The sequence below is a fragment of the Elephas maximus genome, chromosome 25, assembly GCF_024166365.1.
Source record: "Elephas maximus indicus isolate mEleMax1 chromosome 25, mEleMax1 primary haplotype, whole genome shotgun sequence".
Taxonomy (NCBI): Eukaryota; Metazoa; Chordata; class Mammalia; order Proboscidea; family Elephantidae; genus Elephas; species Elephas maximus.
The window spans coordinates 31,002,544-31,020,454 of record NC_064843.1 but is presented as its reverse complement, the minus strand read 5'-3'; the positions used below and the strand labels follow the sequence as shown (position 1 = coordinate 31,020,454).

Here is a 17,911-nt window from a genome sequence, read left to right as displayed (position 1 = left end):
TCAGCTCTCAGCAGGATCCCCTAGCTGGTTCCTTGAGCCCCATAGTTTCTCTGTCACTTGTTTTGCTTCTGTTTATTTTTATCCTTGGCTGAGGGCCACTGGCTCTAGAGAGGGGTCAGTGTGGGGCTTGATGGAGGTGTGAATGGCTCAGTCCTCTTCTGTGGGGACAAGCATGAGAAGAGGTGGTCCTCTCCCTTCAGAAGGCTAGCAGGGCTGAGCCTGGGGATCCAACGTCCCAGCTAAAGACTGATAACCAGGGCTGGGGACATTGGACTTCCCTGTGTATTGATGGTAGGCAATCCTAGAAAAACAATCTTTTCCCCTAATGAATGTGGACGGTCTCAGCTAATTATATTAGGGCCTCCTTGAGCGATGTCTTTGGACCTTTCTTGTTAACTAAATGCAATAGTTCTGGCTAATTACTTGAAATTTCCTGACTTGAGAATTGTAACTATCTTGGCTGAATACCTGGGCATTTCAGTACAATGATAATTGACCTTAGTTCATTATCTTTCACTATGTCAGCTGAACACACATCAGTTCTTCACTCTTAAGCACCTTGGCTTTTCCTGACCAAGGGCATTGGACATTGTGGCTAATTATCTGGGCCTTCCAAGATAAAAATAGAAGAATACTTCTATGATTTCATCAGTAAGGGTAAAATCCATTGATGGATTAAGACATATGTTTATTTCCAGTATGCTAAGAATTTTTAAAGATTATGAATGGATATTAAATATCACATATCTATCAATGATGATGATAACTACAATTTATTCAACTCACTTATGAGAAGCCAACAATTGTGCAAAGCACTTCCAGAACTGTATTTCAATTTATTATTTTACCTAGTTTAAAGTTGAAAAATCTGAGGCTCAGAAAGACTAACTCGTAAACAAGGCATGGTGGAGAAAAAATTGCTTCCAACTCTCCTATTTACCACACTTTCGACCTCCTGCTGTGACATCCTAATATAAAGCCATGCTTGCATTCATGGGACAAAACCCTATTTGACATTGGTGAGTTGTTATATTAGATTATAAGCTTGGATGGGTTTCTCTCATTCATCTCTTTACCTCATAGTCATTATATATATATATATATATATATATATATATATATATATATATATATATATATATATATATAAACACAGTTGTTAGAAAAGTGGTATAACTTCTCAAATGCCTTTATGGAAAAAAATCATTAACTGAACAGTTGTTTTGGGGGTTGTTTGAGTAATAGTGTTTTTTGTTCCTTTCTTAGTTTCCTGCAAAATCAGGTTGTGGTGGACATCTGTTGGGCAAACTCAGTTCTGCTTCTAAGCCCCTGGTATAGTGCCAGGTAGAGTGGACATGCTCCAAGTATTGCATGAATGAAGAGAAAGTTCATTGGCTCAGCAGGGGTTCCCCTCTATTTTTGCTGCTACTCTTCTGTCTTGATCACAAGTTGCTCCAGGTAGCTGGTGGCCACCTTCCCCTAGAGCCTCCTCTAAGCTTGCATGCCCACTCCTGAGAGAGCCATGGTCCAGGCAGACCTAATTACCAACCCACCTCTGCCCAGGACATCACTGGAAGGAATTGGCCCCCAACACATCCCCTCCCATCAAAAAGATGCACTTCAGACATACAGCCCTTCTAGTGGGGAGTTTTGGGGAATTTTCTATGCCCAAGCTTCACTCAGGGACCTGGCACCCTCCTGGTGAACTCACCCAGCAGGTCAGCCTGCACCAGTGGTGAAGGGAAGGGGCAGCAGGTCTCAGGGAGCCCAACAGCAGCCGCACTGGAATGAAGTCCTCTGTCTAGCTGTTGCCATTGACAAAGACATGGTTGATTTCCATTTGCCCGTTCTCACGTCCACCTCTCTCTCCCCAGCAGTGGCTGCAGAAGGTATTCACAGGGCAGGAGCACAGTGCTTGCTCTTCAAGCACACCGGGGCCAGGGCTGTTTCCACCTGAAGTTTGCCAATGTTTTCTTTAGGATGTGTATATATACGTTTATGAGTATTGGCCTGTAGTCTACTTTTCTTGTATTGACCTTGTCTAATTGTGGGATTGTGGTTATTATGTGAACTGGTGATGTTCCCTCTTTTTCTATTACCTGGGAGACTTTGTGTTCTTTAAACGCTTTGTAGAACTTGCCTTTAAAGCCACCTAGGTACGATGTTTTCTTTGTGGAAAGATGGTTAACTACTGATTTGACTTTTTTTTTTTTTAATGTTATAGGATTATTCAGGTTTTCTCTTTTTCTTTAATGCACTTTTGTTAAATATTTTCTAGGAATGTGTTCATTTTACCCAAGTTTAAAATTTGATGGACAAAAAGTCAAGCATATTGTTTCCTTTTTACTCTGCTCTGTCTGTGGATTCGAACCGCGGACCTCAGCTCTTAATTACTGTGCCGTGGCCTGCAAAGTCAAGTCAGAATTTCAGCTCTGCTCCACCAGGAGGCGCTGGAGGACCGCTGCGTTGGTTGCTGTCCCCGGAGATGCCGCTCTAGGCCACAGCCGGCGTTCACCGAGTTCACCGCGGCATCTCCGCCCACGCCGAGAGGGCGGTGAATTTTCTGAGCGTGCGTCCGCCGCCCGCCGTCGTGCGTGCTCCGCGTAGTCCCGGTCGTCCCGCGCCCTCTGCACCTTCTCTGCCCTCTTCCGACGTCCCGCACCTTCTAGCACCTTCCCTGCCCTGTTCAGACATTCAGCTCCTTCTAGCGCCTTCCCTCACCGTCCCCTTGCCCAGCGGCTATCCTGCGATGTAGGTCAGGGCGCCTCGGGTGAGTGCGCTGCATGGCTTGGGGTCTGCGCCTTCCCCACAGGGGAAACTGAGGCCCCAAGAATCTCGTGGAGGGGAGGGCCTTCCAGAGGTCAGCGCCCAAGCCCAGTTTCGGCTCTTGGTTCAGTGCTCAGACCCCTCCACCGAGTATGGACCTCTCAAGACTCCCGTTTCCTCGAGAAAGGATTCTCCAGTCGGCTGCGCCATCAGCTGAGCGCTCCTTCTGAGGCGGCCCAGTCTAGGTGTCAGGGCCTCTGTCCTCACAGCCACACTTGGCGGGGGCTTGTTGTTAGGTGCCATTGAGTGGATTCCGACCCATAGCGACTGTATGTATGCCGTGTATAACAGGAGGAAACCTTGCCCCTTCCCTGTGCCATTCCCCATCCTTGCTATGTTTGAGCCCATTGTTGGCTTACACGTTGCCTGCCGAGTCGATTCCAACTCAGTGACCTTGTAGGACACAGTAGAGCTGCCCCATAGGGTTTCTGCAGAATGGTTTGTGCACTGGAACTTCCAATCTTTTGGTTAGTAGCCAAACTCAAACCAGGGTACCACCAGGGCTCCATTATTGGCTTAATGCTCCATTAATGATGAGAAATGAGGATTCGCAGCTAGTAGTGGGGAGCCCAATTAGAGCCCTGGTCTGAGGGTCACCAATATTATTGTTGTTAGCTGCAGTGGCCCTGACTTACCGTGACTCCATGTACAACGTAACTAAAGGAAGTGCACTATCCCCATGAACAGTTTTAGATTCAACTGTAGCGATCCACAGGGTTTTCTTTTCTGATTTTGGGAAGTAGGTCATCAGGCCTTTCCTCCTAGTCTGTCTTAGTGTGGAAGCTTTGCTAAAGTCTGTTCAGTATCATAGCAACACAGAAGCCTCTACAGACAGGCGGGCTTTGGTTGCAGATGAGGTCCATGGGCCTTGCCGGGAATGGAGTCCAGATCTCCTGCGGGGAAGGTGAAGATTCTGCCACTGAGCTGAGTTTCATGACAGCTTCAGACCTCCACTCCTGGTATTTTCAGCCCCCAAAGCCACTTGTTGGTTGCGTGCAAACTGTTGGGAATTGTATGATGCCCTTACGCCTTTTAGCTCATTTTCACCTAAACCTTACAATAAGTTGTTAAGAGCTGCATTTTACAGATTAGTTAGCTGAATTTTAAATTCCGGATCCTTCCAGGGCCTCACAGGGATAGAGTCTGGATGTCTGTCCCTGTGTTTTGCACTAAAACCCCTTCTTGCTTTTTTTCCTTGCCTAGGGCACTTGGGATTATGCCAGTCTCTTGGAGACAGATGAAAACTCTCCCCTGGATGGCTTTGCTGGTTCTGCACCAGCCAGCGCCCTCTTCTCTCCTACAGGACCTGATCATACTCCTAGACCCATTCCCACCCTCCTGGTGGTGAGGATGTCCCCTGTGCAAGTGCTGCTTCTCAAGGGGCTTGCTGTCAGGCACAGGCAGAGTGGGTGGTAGTGGCCTGGCAAAGCCCTTGTGTGAAAATTAAAGGCAGAAGCCTGTAGATGGGGCCTAGGTTTGGGCTAGAAAGACCCAAGTTCAAATCCTGGCTCAGCCATCATTAGCCACGTAACTTTGGGGAAGTTACTTCATCCTGAGCTTTAGTTTCTGTGAAGTGGTGAAACTGCAGAAGCTCTCTAAGGGCAGAGATCTTGTTTGTGTGTTTCTTTGTTTTTGAATTCGCAGTGCCCGGCACATAGTTGTGTGCCATTGAGTCAGTTCTGACTCATAGTGACCCTTACAGGAGAGGGTAAAACTGCCCCATAGGGTTTCCGAGGCTGTAATCTTTACAGGAGCAGATCACCAGGTCTTTTCTCCCATGGAGCCGCTGGTGGGTTTGAACCTCCCACCATGCTGTTAGCAGCTGAACTCTTAAACATTGTGCCACCAGGGCTTCCTGGCCCATAGTAAGTACCCAGTAAGTATTCATGGGGATGAATGAACAATTTAGGCATTCTTGTCAGACGTCGGCCTTCCTGTGGACTCTCGATGGGGAGAGCTGGAAACTTTATATGAGCAATGGGAGCCCTCAGGCTCTAGACTCGGCTGGGCTGCTTTGACTGCTTGGGTGGTCAGCAGGTTGCTGACATGGGTCTCTTCCTGCCTCGCTTTCTACCCATTTTTGCTCCTGCATGTGAACATGACTCTGGGTGATCCTGATCATTGATAGTTCAGGGAGAGGAATTGCTAAAGTGCCTCTTGTGTTTGGAGGTCCACACCTGTCCCCTGTCCCTTCCAAACCCTGGAACTCTCCCTCATATCCTCCCTCCCTCTACCTTTAGATGCCTCCTGGTGCATCTGGATTGTTGAGTGCTCTGTGTGGCTCAGGGCTGGTTTCTGGAAGGCTATGAGAAAGGCGGAGGAAGCAGGGCTCTGTCTCAGGGAGCTTATGGGCTGGTATGGAGCCCCAGTGTGGGTTATTTCTCTGCAGGAAGTCGTCTCTGCCTCCCCACCTCCCTTTCCTGGTTCCTTGGTCACGCAGGGTCCTTGGGGATGATACAGTCTGCGAAGTGGATTGACGTAAGATGAGGGCATTAGTCGTACCTGGTGAAGTTGTTGGTTTTCTTGTCTCTTGGCTTTTCTCTACGGTGACCTTGGACAGTGCATGAGTGTTGCCTCTCCTTTGGCTCAGTGCCTGGCAGGTGTTCAGCATTCAGCCGCTGTAGAGCAAATGGAAAACAGGAGAGAAGAAAAAGAGCCCAAGTGCTGTTCGGTGGAATGACTGGTCACATTGTGTTGTGTCAGGGAAAGACTACTACTTGTGAGCAGGCCAGCTGGTAGGAGGTGAGGGCACTTCCTTTGTGTTCCCTTCTCCTGGAATTGTTCTTTGCCATTGGCTAGTGTTATCCATCAGAGACCCCTTGGCAGGGCATGGGGCCTGATCCATAAGGGGAAGATTGTCTTGTGGCCGCAGCTTATGGCAGCAGGGACCAGAGTCTTAATGAAATTGGACAAGGCTGGCATAAATAGAGACTGGGCCTTACCTTCTCAGGGCAGACCTGAAGCACTCCTGCCCTGTTGCGCTCCCAGTCCACATCAGCTTCTGCAGTCAGGTGCTGCACGTTCCCAGGCCTCCCCTGGATTCCGCATCCTGCTCGTGATGCAGCTTCTAGAGCTTCTACAATTTAATCAGAGTTTGTATGAAAGATGATACCAAAAAGCCGTCTCTGCCACCCCCTCTGGAGTTAACATCTTCCCTTGTTCGTGAGAAAGTATTGTGACTTGTGGGTTAATAACAACAGCCTACGTTTGTGAGGCATTTATTACTGGGCAGTTCTTTACTGTGCCAGATCCTGTCATAGGTTTACCAGGATGTGTTGTGACCAGGTGACACCTAGCTTGCTCATCCAGGGATTCTTGTTTATTGCAGAGGAGGCAGCTGGGTGTAGGGAGGCCCATGAGAGGTGTCTCCATCCTGTCAGGAAGTGGCTGGACCAGGGTGCCCCCAAGGTGAGGTCTGTTCTCTGGGGTGTTGCGTCTACAAGGGTGCACGTGGGTTCCTGGGAGTGATGGAGCCTGGGAAGCAGAGAGAAGAGATAGAGAGGGCAGCTTCGTCTTGGCCCCCGGTTTTCCCTGCTTGGGGCCTTTGAGAATGCATCTGGTTCTATGTGTGTCTGCTTGGTTCTGAATGCCCTCAGGGAACCTTTCTTCAAACGGTTATATTGGCAGCAGAATGACTGAATGGAAAGTAGACAAAATTTTAGGAGTCTCAGTCACTCTTCTGTGCCTCTTAGCTTTAGGACCATCTCTAGTCCTCTTTTTCATCATCTAGAAATCAGGAATACCATGAGGTGATTTTTCTTAGGATCACATACCCCTGTCTTCTGCAACCTAAGAACTGTTTTCTTTCAGAGGTATCTTCCTTTGTCTCTCCTGGCTGGCATATGTTGACAGGGTTTTGTAGAATTAGAAGTCACTGCTGAGTCCTGTGCTTGGTTGGGCCGATGGCTCCAGGTCTCTGCCTTTGGCCTCCCTTTTCGGTCTCTTTTTTGTTTTGGTAGAAAATATTTACTGTATATATATATAAAAGACAAAAGATCAATATCTACGATATACAGTGAACAAACTGATAAAAAGACAATTCAAAGCATAGATTGGTGATATGAATAAGCAATTAAAAAAAAAAAACTTGTAGAGCCAAAGAACAAATGAACTAAAAGCTCAACCTCATTTGCCCATCAGTTTGGAAAATATGCAAAAGATTTTTTTTTTTTTTAGGTATAGGAGAGTGGTTGTGTACCTTCATCCTCTACTGGGGAGAGTGTAAATTGATACGACCACCTTGAAGGGCATTTTGACAGTAGTTACTTAAATTTTAAATGTATATGTCTTCAGCTCAGGTAGTTCACTGTATCATCGTTTGTAAAAGCAGAAACGTGGAAGCTAGCTAAATATTCTTCATTAATGAAGTTAGTTTAAAAATGTATATACCAAAAAAATCCCCAACTCGTTGCCGTTTAGTCAGTTCCGACTCATGGCGACCCCATGTGCCGCAGAGCAGAACTGGTCCGTAGAGTTTTCTTGGCTGCAATCTTTGTAGAAGCAGATTTGCCCGGCCTCTGCAGTGCTGGTGGATGAGTTCGAACCACCAACCGTAAGGTTAATAGTTGAGTGCAAACCATTCGCACCACCCAGGGACCTCAAAAATGTACGTACGTGGCATCTAATAAAAAGAATGGCAATAGGTGAAGCTGTAGATGCAGCTATGGAAACACTTCCACAGCTTATCACTAAACGAGAAATGCAAATTCTAGAACTGTACAGGTAGTAGAACGCTAATTATGTAAAAAGGAAGGTAAAAACTCATATTTGGAGTCCCTGGGTGGCACAAACGGTCAGTGTCCTCAGCTGCTCCATGCCTTGGAAGAAAGGCCTGGCAATCCTTGGTCCCTTTCTGCTCCTGCATTCGTAAGTGGTCACAGACTGCCCATGTTCTGGTCATTGGTAGTGCAGGCACAGGAAATGTGGAAAGGTTGCCCCACATTTGAAAGGTCCACATCCTCCCCTTCCAGTTCCGGGAGCCCTCCCACACCTGTTCCACACACCTTGGACCTCCAGGACATTGGGGGCTGCCACGTGTGCCTTAGTGTCATTGTTGGGCCTTTCACTTCTTGCTCCCCTACTCTCGGGAGCCAGGTTATGTGTGTTAAGTTCCCCTCAATGCCCAGTAGAGTATTAAATACTGAGATGGAAGCCTGGTAGTCATCTTAAACACGGGTCCTGCCTCAAAGAAATAGTAGTTCATTTCAGGAAACAAGCTGAATAATAAGGAAGAAGACAATTAGTTGCCAGGTGGTGTCCTATATAGTATTTGCCTTAGGATCTGAGGGGAGGTGGCTTCTCAAATGGTGGGTCCGGGGCTTGTTACTGATTTGGATAGGCTGAGGCAACAGGAGGGCATCCTAGGGAAGAGAACAACATGCTAAAGCCTGGAGGCAGGGGTGTGTCTGTGTGTTTGTGTATGTAGAGAACAGGAATGGAACGGGCAGAGCCCCATTGTCCTATGCCTTTATCTAACCTAGGAATTGGTCAACTACAGCTCAGTTGCCTATTTTTACAAATAAAGTTTTATTAGAACACGACCATTCAGTCTATGGTTGCTTTCATGTTACAAGGGAAGATTCCAGTAGCTGCCACACAGACCATATGGCCTGCAAAGCCTAAAATATTTACAATCTGACCCTTTACAGAAAAACTTTGCTGACCTCTGGCCTAATCTACAAAGTATTGTTGATGGGGAAAGAAAGGAATACGGACCATCGTTTCAAGGGGCGTGGAGATGAGCTCGTTCTGAAGTGTAGGAGTTCATTCCCAGACTCAACTGTGTGCTTCCCTTGGAAGCGTGGGTTCACTGAACAGACCAGACACCCTTCGCAGCTTTCATGCCTGTGTTTCTGGTCCTCATCTTAGTTGGTTCCCTTTGCGGCCTTGGTCTCCAGGCCGCTTATGGAGGGGCAGGTTAAGCTGACTCTGACACTGACCAGATCAGGAGTAAAGCTGGGAAGGAGACCCAAGTGAAGCCGTCAGTGTATTGAACTGCCAAGGTTGTGGTTCCTGGGTGTCTTCCTGTTGATGAGTATGTGGGCCAGTCATACCGTGGCATGTTTTCCCCTGCAGGAGCATCTGTGACTGTTTCTTGTGTGAGAAGTGTCCTGAGCATGGGTTTTGAAGTCCCAGGTAGGTGGTGTCCTATCCAGTTCTCTAGAGCTTTTTGCAGGTTGTGAGGCCAGAGGCCTTTAGGTGATGTGATGTGGAGAGTGAGAATACAGGTGGCGATGCGTCCCACTGCTCCCAGCTTTGTTCCCTTTGGGGCCCCCACAGGAACAGGTTTTGGCTCTCTCTCCCTGCCTTCGTTGGACTGCTGTGGAAAAGGTTGGTTTGGGCTCTGTGAGGTCTCTGAGGAGGTCCGCTAGCAGGGAATTGTTCATTGTTGTGTAATGGAAGGCAGGTGCTGGACATGACGTCCTTTATTTTTCACTGACTTGTCTTTGGCCTGGAGGAGCCCTGGTGGTGCAGTGGTTAAGTGCTCAGCTACAAATTAAAAGGTTGGCAGTTTGAATTCACCAAAACCCACCAGCCACTCCACAGGAGAAAGATGTGGCAGCCTACTTCCGTAAAGATTTACAGCCTTGGAAAGTCTGTGGGGCAGTTCTGCTCTGTCCTATAGGGTCACTATGAGTTGGCTTCAACTTTATGGCAGTGGTTTTTTGTCTTTGGCCTGCCTCCCCACGTGGGCCATTTCCCAGGCCACAGCTATTGGTTTTCTTCCCTGACTCATGAGTGTCTGCTTTCCTACATTTGAAAGTGACTGTGGACTACCCGTGTCCTGGTCATTCATGGTGCACAGAGAGGAATTGCCGAAACCGTTTCCCTGTGTTTGGAGGGTCCATTCCTGTCCCTTCCAGACCTCCCACATGTCTTTCTCCTCACTACCCGTTAGATGCTTTCTGGTTCCTGGTGTGTCTGGGTTATTGAGTGCTCTTTGTGAGGTTTCTGTGAGTCTTTTCTAAGTGATGAGGAAGCATGGCCCATGAGGGTTCAGCCCTCAACCAGGGCTCCACTTCTGGACGTCTGCCCTGCCACCTTCTCCCTTCTCACATCCTTCTGGCCCTTTCATACCTTGAGGTAAAGACTGATGTGTTTATCTCTCTCACTCCTGTGATCCCCAAAGCTGTGTCTGGCGGGTAGTCAGTAATCAGTAACAAAAGAGGACGAATCAGGAAAGGAAAAGAGAGAGATAGATCCATGATTGTGAGGGACAGAGTGTGTCGCATTGTATGGTGTCAGGGGAAACAAAACTACTCGTGAGCAGGCAAGGGTGCCTAGGGGAGAGAAAGTGTCCTCTGTTTTTCTCGCCTTGGGAGTGTTCTCATTCGTTAGAGCCTGCCCTGAGTCTGGCCATGGGAAGGTGCTTGGCATGGGACCAGTCCACCAGGGGAGGATTTTTCTCTGGCCTTTGATTAAGATGGCAGGGATCAGAGCAGTAAAGAGGTGAGTGGAGCAGAATATAACCAAAGGTGTACGAATGCTGCCCTCATCCAGCAGCAGGTAGCAGAACTGTGGCCCTCCTGCCCCCAGCATCCCTTCAGGTCCATGCAGTCTCTGCTGGTCTGTCGTGGCGCATGCACAAAGCCTCCAGCCTCTGCATCTTTTTCAGGCCATCATGGAGTAACTACACATTGATCAGAGTTGGCCACTCTGCCACAGACTGTCCACCGCCTCCATCTTTAAACTGCTTTTTTTTGGTGAGAAAATAGTGTAGACATAATAACAGCTGACATCTGTGATCTGTAAATACTGTGCTTAGTCCTTTCCCAGTGCCTGCCATGCCCTGTTGTGAGCAGGGACAGGTCTGCTGCTCCTTCACAGCTTCTCATTTGTTGTAGATGAGTCCATGGTGTGCAGGGGCTCCATGGGAGTTGTCATTATGTCGAGAACACTCTAGACCCTGGTATCCTTGAGGTAAGATCTCTGGTTCATTTTCTGGAGCATTGGTTCCTTGCATTTGGTAGTCATATGCATGTACCCTGGGCTTTGTGTGATGTGAGGGAGCTGAGAGATGAGATGAAGGTGGCATCCATGGGTCCCCAGATCTGTCCGCCCCCAATCCCAGGCAACTTACATTACATCTGGCCCCTCACATGCCTTCGGCAGCTGCTGCAGACTCGGGGCCTCGAGGGACCTGCATGGGTAAAGAGAGCTCTGGGGCATCACACCTTCCCTTCCTAATATTGGAGTGTTGGCAGCAACAGCGTCCCTGGGTCTGACTTTCCCCTCTGCCACTGTGTCACGCAGGCAGTGACCTATTCAGAACCTCATTTTCCTCATCTGAGAAACAAAGCTGTGATGGCGATGATTTTTTTTCTTCCATTCTTTAAAAAAAAAATTATTTTGTTGTTGAGAATACACAAAGCAAAACATAAACCAATTCAACCATTTCCACAGACACAGTTCAGTGATACTGATTACGTTCTTTGAGTTGTGCAGCCATTCTCATCCTCCTCTTCTCCGGTGTTTCTTCCCTATTAACATAAACTCACTGGCGCCTAAGGTTCCCACCTACTCTTTCAAGTTGCCGCTGTCACTGTGATCCCATGTGGATAGTTCTTAAAAGAGCATAATGCTCAAGGCAGACTGTTTTACTAGTTCAGCTAAACTGTTGTTTGGTTTTAAGAAGATTTTGGGGGATATTTTTGGTTTAAGTTTTAAAGATTATTTCAGGGCAGTAGTTTCAGGGGTTCATCCAGCCCCCTTGGCTTCAGGAAGTCTGGAGTCCCTGTGCACCTTGAATAGCGACTTGCAAGCTTTTAAAACCCCAGGCACTACGCAACAAACCAGAAAGTAGAACAGAAGCCCTGAACGAGTTATTAGTCTAGTTAATTGGGATGTCCCATGAAACCATGACCCTAAACCAAGGAGCCAAATCCCATGAGGTGTTTGGTTGTACATAAGCGGTGTCAGCAGCTACTCTTTTTTTTTTTTTGGTCATTTTTGTAAATATATCACAACTTTTGCCAGTTCAGCTTTTTACAGGTGTACCACTTATTGACAGCAATTACAATAATCAGGTGTGCAAGCCTACCCTTAATCAATGGGATTTTTCCATCACCGTTAATTTCCCCTTTCCCTGGCCCACTGGTTACCCCTGGTAACCCCTAATAAACTTTGGTCTCTATACATTTGCCTTTTTTTGTCCTTTTGTATAAATGAGGTCACATAGTGTTTGTCCTTCTATGACTGACTGATTTCACTCAGTGTAATATCTTCAAGCTCCATCCGTGTATGGAGATGACTTTTGATGATCTTAGGACTACGTGATTCCTGTGTTCTCTGACCTTAGTATATTTCAGTATTTTTGCCCAGAGTGACTTCTCTTTGACTCCTCTTGGCGTGGAGGTTTTACAGGGCTTTGACAGGAAAGAATGGCAGCTGGTAGGGTCTAGTGGTTGACTATGTTTTTCTTCCTAACCAACCTGTTCCACAGGCCACTGGCATCTGCTTTCCTTCCTGGGTCTCTGCCCTGCTATGTACCTGCATTGAAAAGCGATCACGGGCTGCCTGTGCCCTGGTCATCGATAATGTAGGGAGAGGAATTGTGGAAAGCAGTTTCCCGTGTTTGGAGGGTCCATACCCATCCCTTTCAAATGCTGACGCTTTCACACATTTCTGCTTCTCTCCTGCCAGCTCCTGCCAGCCTTAGGGGCATTGTGGGTTGCTGTCTGAGAGTCAGTGACAGGTGCTTTGTAGCTTAGCCAGAGACCAAGGTATGCCTGTGTCAAGGTTTAGATACTTTGGGGGGTGGCTGATGATTCTAGAGCATTTGTCCTACTTATATGATGCAACAGAAACCCTGGTGGCGTAGTGGTTAAGTGCTACAGCTGCTAACCAAAGGATCGGCAGTTCAAATCCACCAGGCGCTCCTTGGAAGCCCTATGGGGCAGTTCTACTCTGTCCTGTAGGATCACTATGAGTCGGAATTGACTCGACGGCACTGGGTTTGGCTTGGGTATATGATGTGACATCTGCTTAAGGAGCAAAGATAAATTATATGGAACAAATCAGTGCAGTGTGGTGTGGTATGTAGTGCTTGCCGTGAGATTTTCCAAGAGAAGTAGTTTTTTGGAGGTAGTGAACCTGGGTGGGCTTTTAACAAAATGGACTGTCATGGGCAAGGAAAGTATTACAGGAAAGGTGTGCAACAGGAGGAGGACTTGGAGGCTCAGGGAGTTCATAGTCTCACTGGAAAGACAGGTGTGCAGGCAAATGATGACAGTGTGGCTTCTGAGAAGGTGGCCCTTCACTCCCGGCAAGGCAAGGTGGCACCTCAGTGTGAGGTGCCCCTGAGAGCGAGCTCTCCAGCTGTTTCTCTACCACTTACTGCATTACTCGGTTGCCCTGAAAAGGGCTGTTCTAGACTTTTAAGACGTTTTTCATTTTCACTCCTCTAGGAACATTGAGGTTCCTTTTGAGACAAGTTTGATGTGAATAAATGGGCCACTCATACCTGAATAAGCGGGACTATTTTCATTGATGTCAGCCTGAAGAAAGAAGAGGTAATGTTGGGACCAGATACTTTAGTGACCTCCTGCTCTATGGCCTTTTCATCATTAGGGGATGATCCTTGGATCTGGAGATCACTGATGCAAACTCCAACATGGCTGACGCACCGATGTTCTCAGGATGGTGACCTGGGGTCCCCAGGTCCCCTGGAGGGGCTTTCTAATGGTAAGTTAATGTCAAGAGGCTAAGTTGGTCTGTGTTTCTGCAGATGGAAATTCCAAGCCTTTGACTTTCTCCTTTAGATTATTTTGAGTTGATTTTGGGTGCTGAAATAACAATGAGTGAAGAGTGATGTTGCCACGGTGAAGCATCGCAAGACCTTCTTATTCTTACCCTGTCGCCTCAGCACAGCACGGAACACCTTTTCACTCTGCATGAGTGGGGCTTTGGGGACAGGGAGTCCAGAATTGGAGATTCTTCAGCTGCCCCTCAATAGCAGTGCCACAGGACCATGGACTGGGAAGTCTAGGCTGGGTTATCCAGTGGCCTGCCTTGTTGTCCCCCTACCTACACCTGGTATAACTTTTTTTGCATGTGTGATAAAATATAAAATTTACCGTTTTAACCTTTTGTGTCTGGCTTATGTCACCCAGCATAATGTTTTCAAGATCTATCCATGTTGTATCAGAATTTTATTCCTTTTTGTGCCTGAATAATATTCCATTTTATGTAGGTACCACATTTTGCTTATCCATTTATCTCTTGAGGACACTTGTGTTGTTTGCATCTTTTGGTTGTTGTGAATAAGGCTGCATAGAACTTGGGTATACAGGTATCTGTTTGAGTCCCTGCTTTTAATTCTTTTGGGTATTTACCTAGGAGTGAAATTGTGGATCATATGGTAATTCTATGTTCAACTTTTTGAGGAACTACCAAACTCTTTTCCACAGCAGCTGCACTATTTTACATTCTTACCAGCAGTGGGTGATGGTTTCAGTGTCTCCCCATCCTCACCAAAGCCAACACATTTTATTTTCCAGGAATAGCCATACTGGTGGGTATGAAGTAGGATCTCATTGTGGTTTTGACTCACGTTTCCATAATGACTAATGATGTTGAGCATCTTTTCGTGTACTTGCTGGCCATTTCATATCTTTGGAGAAATGGCAATTCAAATCCTGTGCCCATTTTAATTGAGTTTATTTTTTTCTCGTTGTTGACATCTAAGAGTGTTTTATGTACTCTGAATATTAATCCCTTATCAGATAAATGATTTGCAAATATTTTCTCCCATTCTGTGGGTTGTCTTTTCATTCTCTTGATAGTGTCCTTTGATGTATAAAAGTTCTTAATTTTGATGAAATTTAATTCGTATATTTTTGTTGTTCATCGCCAATGGTTTTGGCATGATACTTAAGAAATCATTGCCTAATCCAAGGTCACAAAGATTTTCACTTATGTTTTCTTCCAAGAGTTTTATAGTTTTAGTTCCTTAAATTGAGGTCTTTGAACTATTTTGAGTTAATTTTTGTGTATGGTGTAAGGTGAGGGTCCAACCTCATTCTTCTGCATATAAAAAAACAAAAGCCAAACCCATTGCTGTTGAGTCAATTTTGACTCATAGCGACCCTATAGGACAGAGTAGAACTTCCTCATAGGGTTCCCAAGAATTGGCTGGTGGACTCAAGCTGCCGACCTTTTGGTTAGCAGCTGAGCTCTTAACCACTGCACCACGAGGGCTCCCTCTTGCATATAGAGATCCACTTTTCCCAACACCATTTTTTTTAAGACTATGCAAATAGGAATATTATCTTTACTGTAGATAGTGTTTGGCAACTTTGTTTTTTTAAAATATTTCTTGGACATTTTTCTGTGTCAGAAAAGTCTAAGCAAGCAAATTCATTTTAACAGCGGCAGGATATGCTATCCTCTGATGGACCATTACATGCCTAATAGTCCTTTTCTGAGGGGCTTTAGTTCCCCATTGCTGCAGTGAACCCTTGAACACACATCTTATGCCCTGCTGTGAAAGTTCCTGTAGTGTCATTTTTAGGGGGGGTGTTGCTAGGGAACTCTCCCTCTGAGGCCTGCCAAATAAAACTATTGTAATGGCCCGTGTTCAGGCCTGAAAAATCACAAAGGTTTTTAGCCAGGTGCCAGACTTTGTGTTGTGTTTTGATCCCCTTTCTTCATTTTCTATGTATTTTTTATTTTCTTAGCAGTTACATTGGAAATACAGTTAACATCTTAAACTGATAACAACCTGGTTTGAATAATATCACCTTAGTTACAAAAGTATATACATTGTGCCCCTATACATCTCCATCCTTCCCCCTTTATTATTTGCTATTGTCACAAATTTTATGTTTACACATTGTTTGCTCATTAATACACTTATAATTGTACATATTTGCCTTTTTAAAAATATTAAAAAAAGAGACACTAAAAACCAAAAGTACAATAATACTAGTTTTTATGTTTACCTACGTAGATACCTTTACCAGTATACTTTTTATGGCTTTGAGTTACTGTATATTGTCTTCACTTCAGCCTGAAAGACCCTTTAGCATTTCTTGTAGGTCAGATCTACTGGTAATGAGCTCCCTCAGCTATAATTTATCTAGGAATGTCTTAATTTCGCCTTCATTCTTGAAGGACAGTTTTGCTGGGTATAGCATTCTTGACAGTTTTTTTTTTTTTTCTTTCAGGACTTTAAATACGTCACCCTACCGTCTTCTGGCCTCCATGGGTTCTGAAGAGAAATCAGTGCTCAACCTTTTATGTGACAAGTTGTTTCTCTCTTGCTGCTTTCAGAATTCTCTTTTGTCTTTGGGTTTCAACAATTTGACTGTAATGTGTTTAGTGTAGATCTTTTTGAGTTTTACTGCTCAGAGTTAGTTAAAAACAAAAAAACCCAGTGCCATTGAGTCAATTCCAACTCATAGTGACCCAGAGTTATATATGTTCATGTCTTTCATCAGATTTGAGAAGTTTGCAGCCATTAGCCCATAACTTGTATCTTTTTATTATATTCTCATTTTTTTCATGTATCATTTTTTTAATTTGCTTTAGTTCTTTGTCCATGGTTTCTTTGAACATATTTAAGACAGCTGATTTAATGTCTTTGACTGATAATAATTTCAATGTCTGGGCTTCCTTAGGGATGATTTCTGTCAAATTTTTTTTTCCTGTGAATGGGCCATGCTTTCCTGTTTGCTAGTATGTTTTGTAATTTTCTGTTGAGACCAACGTTTTGGGTATTATGTAATGGTAACTCTGGAATGCTAATTCTCCCACTCCTCAGGAGTTGCTGATTGTTGCTTCACGAGGGGTGGAGCCGTCTGTTTGTGACGTCTGAAGTTTTCTGTTCCATTATCTCTGTGGTCAACCAGTAATCTAACAAAAATTTTTCCTTAAACATCTGTCACCCAAAAGGGGAAAGAAAGAAAATTTTCTCTTTAAATCCCCTCAACAGACACCACCTGGGAAGCCACTTCAGCTGTGGGTCACTTGAAACAAGGCTTTCTCTCTGTGCTGGCCCCTCAGTGATCAAAAGCAGCGATCAGTAATCAAAACACACAGCCCCTATTTTTGGATGGCAAGGCCCTTATTGCCACCCTGGCACCAGCAAGTCAAACTAGGCATGCCTGCTCCTGTGCCCATGGCTGCCTGCTGTGGGGATGGGCAATAGTAGCCACTATGCAAAAAACAAAAATTCACCAGCCTCTTCAAACTCTTTGGAAGCTGCAAGTATTGGACTAGAGGACAGAGTTCCAAAATAGTTTATTCTGACAGTTTTTGCAAGCTCAATAGTTGTTGGGTGGAGGGACAGATTCCTGGAGCTTCCTACTTTACCGTCTTCCATGATGTCCCCTCCTGGTACACGTTACTATGAACCAAGACTTTCTGTTGAACTTCGGTGTACTATGCATCATTGTCTTTTCACCTACTTCAATAAATCTTGAAACCATGTCCTGCTGCTTGTTATTTTTGTATTTTGTTTTAAATTAATACTCCATGTGCCAGCAATATAGAGAAAGTGGGTCATGGGAATGAGTTCCGCTCATTGAGGCTTTTCATTTAGCACGTTCCTAGAGCTTGACATACAGGATCTAAGATGGGGGTGTAGAGTTTGGACTAGGGGTTGAACAATCCCAAGATTTTCCAGATGGTTCAGTTTAGGAGAGATTTACAGTTGAGTTAGCTGAGGAACATTGGAACCAGGGCTTCGGAAGGAAAGACAATGGCTGGACTTCAGAGACTGAAGCACGGGCTGAAGTCCTTGAGGAAGACGAGTGCCCTGAGCTCTGGGTAATGAAATCTATAGGGGAAATTTAAGGACATAGATATGAGGAACAGCTACCCTTGGGAGACCTCTGGGTTTGTGGTCATGGAAATGCCAGATGTGGGTTTCTTTTACCACAAGGGGGTTGTGCCCTTTTGGGAATGTTATTCAGTAACAGTAATTGTAATGATGTGCTAAACATGCATATGGACCACCCCCCTCTGAGTATGTGTTTCCATTTTTTTAGTACTGACGTGGAAGGTCCTCAGTCAACACTTAGGGGCAAGGAATGAGGCCAGGGGTGGTTTTTCCTAGTAGTCTTATCAGTTTGCACCAGGAGTG

General features: G+C 45.6%; 1 long non-coding RNA gene and 3 other non-coding genes across 10 annotated transcripts; all 4 read left to right on the top strand.

Moving 5' to 3' along the window:
• Window positions 1-2,587: 2,587 nt before the first annotated feature.
• LOC126067614 (uncharacterized) lies at window positions 2,588-17,256 on the top strand. Of its 7 annotated transcripts, XR_007515442.1 has the most exons (5): window positions 2,588-2,770; window positions 3,679-3,785; window positions 4,030-4,170; window positions 13,396-13,509; window positions 15,993-17,256. It is a non-coding gene; the product is annotated as an uncharacterized LOC126067614 (long non-coding RNA). The 7 variants fall into 7 exon arrangements; XR_007515443.1 differs by lacking the exon at window positions 3,679-3,785; XR_007515437.1 differs by lacking the exon at window positions 2,588-2,770 and having other exon boundaries at window positions 2,778-3,785.
• Window positions 7,683-7,815, top strand: LOC126067874 (small nucleolar RNA SNORA71). Its single transcript, XR_007515487.1, has one exon. It is a non-coding gene; the product is annotated as a small nucleolar RNA SNORA71 (small nucleolar RNA).
• Window positions 9,575-9,699, top strand: LOC126067875 (small nucleolar RNA SNORA71). The gene has a single exon (XR_007515488.1). It is a non-coding gene; the product is annotated as a small nucleolar RNA SNORA71 (small nucleolar RNA).
• LOC126067872 (small nucleolar RNA SNORA71) lies at window positions 12,314-12,447 on the top strand. The gene has a single exon (XR_007515485.1). It is a non-coding gene; the product is annotated as a small nucleolar RNA SNORA71 (small nucleolar RNA).
• Window positions 17,257-17,911: the final 655 nt, after the last annotated feature.